The 4,115-nt window shown below is 50.7% G+C and overlaps 1 non-coding gene across 1 annotated transcript; it reads right to left on the bottom strand.

Annotated features, from left to right (window-relative positions):
* Positions 1-320: 320 nt before the first annotated feature.
* Positions 321-392, bottom strand: trnae-uuc (transfer RNA glutamic acid (anticodon UUC)). The gene has a single exon. It is a non-coding gene; the product is annotated as a tRNA-Glu (tRNA).
* Between the last annotated feature and the right edge of the window lie 3,723 nt (positions 393-4,115).

The following is a 4,115-nucleotide window of genomic DNA, read 5'->3' as shown; positions in this document are numbered from 1 at the left end:
TGGCCAGGTGCCTGCCTGCAGATGCGCTGGCATGCCAGAGTGCAATCTGCTGAAGGCAGTGACGGATCATTTACACTGTTCCATTCAAATTTCTCAAACATTATCTTGCCTCCCTAAAAGACTTGCAGACTTGAAAGCATAAAGCCACGCTGGTGTGGGTGTGTGGAGGTGGTGAATGAGGCAGCAACGTGTCGTTTAGAAGTTTGGCAAAAAAGGAAGTAGCAGAAGGAGGACGCTTTACATTCCTTTAACCTACACAGCATGTGGGTGGGGGGCTTCCAGAGTCTTGTAGTGGACTTGGTGTGCAAGAAAGCACACGCTTCCCTGAGCGGGAATCGAACCCAGGCCGCGGCGGTGAAAGCGCCGAATCCTAGCCACTAGACCACCAGGGACACCGTTTTCAGCCACCTCTGAAAGGAAGGAGATAGGATTAAGTTCAGGGGCTAGGGCTAGGCTTTTGCCAGATGTACTCGTTCTACAATCATAGGAGAGCATCCGAGTCTGTCCTAAATGCACTTGTCAGTTTTCAGTCCAACTCTTTAGGCTAGCACCTTTGATAGCTCAGTTGGTAGAGCGGAGGACTGTAGTTGTTAATAAGGCAATCCTTAGGTCGCGGGTTCAAATCCGGCTCGAAGAAGACTTTTCTTTTCCCTCGCGCCACTGCCGGATATCATGGCCAGGTGCCTGCCTGCAGATGCGCTGGCATGCCAGAGTGCAATATGCTGAAGGCAGTGACGGATCATTTACACTGTTCCATTCAAATTTCTCAAACTTTATCTTGCCTCCCTAAAAGACTTGCAGACTTGAAAGCATAAAGCCACGCTGGTGTGGGTGTGTGGAGGTGGTGAATGAGGCAGCAACGTGTCGTTTAGAAGTTTGGCAAAAAAGGAAGTAGCAGAAGGAGGACGCTTTACATTCCTTTAACCTACACAGCATGTGGGTGGGGGGCTTCCAGAGTCTTGTAGTGGACTTGGTGTGCAAGAAAGCACACGCTTCCCTGACCGGGAATCGAACCCAGGCCGCGGCTGAGAGAGCGCCGAATTCTAGCCACTAGACCACCAGGGACACCGTTTTCAGCCACGTCTGAAAGGAAGGAGATAGGATTAAGTTCAGGGGCTAGGGCTAGGCATTTGCCAGATGTACTCGTTCTACAATCATAGGAGAGCATCCGAGTCTGTCCTAAATGCACTTGTCAGTTTTCAGTCCAACTCTTTAGGCTAGCACCTTTGATAGCTCAGTTGGTAGAGCAGAGCACTGTCGTTGTTAATAAGGCGATCCTTAGGTCGCGGGTTCAAATCCGGCTCGAAGAAGACTTTTCTTTTCCCTCGCGCCACTGCGGGATATCATGGCCAGGTGCCTGCCTGCAGATGCGCTGGCATGCCAGAGTGCAATCTGCTGAAGGCAGTGACGGATCATTTACACTGTTCCATTCAAATTTCTCAAACATTATCTTGCCTCCCTAAAAGACTTGCAGACTTGAAAGCATAAAGCCACGCTGGTGTGGGTGTGTGGAGGTGGTGAATGAGGCAGCAACGTGTCGTTTAGAAGTTTGGCAAAAAAGGAAGTAGCAGAAGGAGGACGCTTTACATTCCTTTAACCTACACAGCATGTGGGTGGGGGGCTTCCAGAGTCTTGTAGTGGACTTGGTGTGCAAGAAAGCACACGCTTCCCTGAGCGGGAATCTAACCCGGGCCGCGGCGGTGAGAGCGCCGAATCCTAGCCACTAGACCACCAGGGACACCGTTTTCAGCCACGTCTGAAAGGAAGGAGATAGGATTAAGTTCAGGGGCTAGGGCTAGGCTTTTGCCAGATGTACTCGTTCTACAATCATAGGAGAGCATCCGAGTCTGTCCTAAATGCACTTGTCAGTTTTCAGTCCAACTCTTTAGGCTAGCGCCTTTGATAGCTCAGTTGGTAGAGCGGAGGACTGTAGTCCTTAATAAGGCAATCCTTAGGTCGCGGGTTCAAATCCGGCTCGAAGAAGACTTTTCTTTTCCCTCGCGCCACTGCCGGATATCATGGCCAGGTGCCTGCCTGCAGATGCGCTGGCATGCCAGAGTGCAATCTGCTGAAGGCAGTGACGGATCATTTACACTGTTCCATTCAAATTTCTCAAACATTATCTTGCCTCCCTAAAAGACTTGCAGACTTGAAAGCATAAAGCCACGCTGGTGTGGGTGTGTGGAGGTGGTGAATGAGGCAGCAACGTGTCGTTTAGAAGTTTGGCAAAAAAGGAAGTAGCAGAAGGAGGACGCTTTACATTCCTTTAACCTACACAGCATGTGGGTGGGGGGCTTCCAGAGTCTTGTAGTGGACTTGGTGTGCAAGAAAGCACACGCTTCCCTGAGCGGGAATCGAACCCAGGCCGCGGCGGTGAGAGCGCCGAATCCTAGCCACTAGACCACCAGGGACACCGTTTTCAGCCACGTCTGAAAGGAAGGAGATAGGATTAAGTTCAGGGGCTAGGGCTAGGCTTTTGCCAGATGTACTCGTTCTACAATCATAGGAGAGCATCCGAGTCTGTCCTAAATGCACTTGTCAGTTTTCAGTCCAACTCTTTAGGCTAGCACCTTTGATAGCTCAGTTGGTAGAGCGGAGGACTGTAGTTGTTAATAAGGCAATCCTTAGGTCGTGGGTTCAAATCCAGCTCGAAGAAGACTTTTCTTTTCCCTCGCGCCACTGCCGGATATCATGGCCAGGTGCCTGCCTGCAGATGCGCTGGCATGCCAGAGTGCAATATGCTGAAGGCAGTGACGGATCATTTACACTGTTCCATTCAAATTTCTCAAACTTTATCTTGCCTCCCTAAAAGACTTGCAGACTTGAAAGCATAAAGCCACGCTGGTGTGGGTGTGTGGAGGTGGTGAATGAGGCAGCAACGTGTCGTTTCGAAGTTTGGCAAAAAAGGAAGTAGCAGAAGGAGGACGCTTTACATTCCTTTAACCTACACAGCATGTGGGTGGGGGGCTTCCAGAGTCTTGTAGTGGACTTGGTGTGCAAGAAAGCACACGCTTCCCTGACCGGGAATCGAACCCAGGCCGCGGCTGAGAGAGCGCCGAATCCTAGCCACTAGACCACCAGGGACACCGTTTTCAGCCACGTCTGAAAGGAAGGAGATAGGATTAAGTTCAGGGGCTAGGGCTAGGCATTTGCCAGATGTACTCGTTCTACAATCATAGGAGAGCATCCGAGTCTGTCCTAAATGCACTTGTCAGTTTTCAGTCCAACTCTTTAGGCTAGCGCCTTTGATAGCTCAGTTGGTAGAGCGGAGGACTGTAGTTGTTAATAAGGCAATCCTTAGGTCGCGGGTTCAAATCCGGCTCGAAGAAGACTTTTCTTTTCCCTCGCGCCACTGCCGGATATCATGGCCAGGTGCCTGCCTGCAGATGCGCTGGCATGCCAGAGTGCAATCTGCTGAAGGCAGTGACGGATCATTTACACTGTTCCATTCAAATTTCTCAAACATTATCTTGCCTCCCTAAAAGACTTGCAGACTTGAAAGCATAAAGCCACGCTGGTGTGGGTGTGTGGAGGTGGTGAATGAGGCAGCAACGTGTCGTTTAGAAGTTTGGCAAAAAAGGAAGTAGCAGAAGGAGGACGCTTTACATTCCTTTAACCTACACAGCATTTGGGTGGGGGGCTTCCAGAGTCTTGTAGTGGACTTGGTGTGCAAGAAAGCACACGCTTCCCTGAGCGGGAATCGAACCCAGGCCGCGGCGGTGAGAGCGCCGAATCCTAGCCACTAGACCACCAGGGACACCGTTTTCAACCACGTCTGAAAGGAAGGAGATAGGATTAAGTTCAGGGGCTAGGGCTAGGCTTTTGCCAGATGTACTCGTTCTACAATCATAGGAGAGCATCCGAGTCTGTCCTAAATGCACTTGTCAGTTTTCAGTCCAACTCTTTAGGCTAGCGCCTTTGATAGCTCAGTTGGTAGAGCGGAGGACTGTAGTTGTTAATAAGGCAATCCTTAGGTCGCGGGTTCAAATCCGGCTCGAAGAAGACTTTTCTTTTCCCTCGCGCCACTGCCGGATATCATGGCCAGGTGCCTGCCTGCAGCTGCGCTGGCATGCCAGAGTGCAATCTGCTGAAGGCAGTGACGGATCATTTACACT

The sequence above is a fragment of the Hoplias malabaricus genome, unplaced genomic scaffold, assembly GCF_029633855.1.
Source record: "Hoplias malabaricus isolate fHopMal1 unplaced genomic scaffold, fHopMal1.hap1 scaffold_94, whole genome shotgun sequence".
NCBI lineage: Eukaryota > Metazoa > Chordata > Actinopteri > Characiformes > Erythrinidae > Hoplias > Hoplias malabaricus.
The sequence above is the reverse complement of the archived record's forward strand: the minus strand, read 5'-3'. Positions and strand labels throughout refer to the sequence as shown.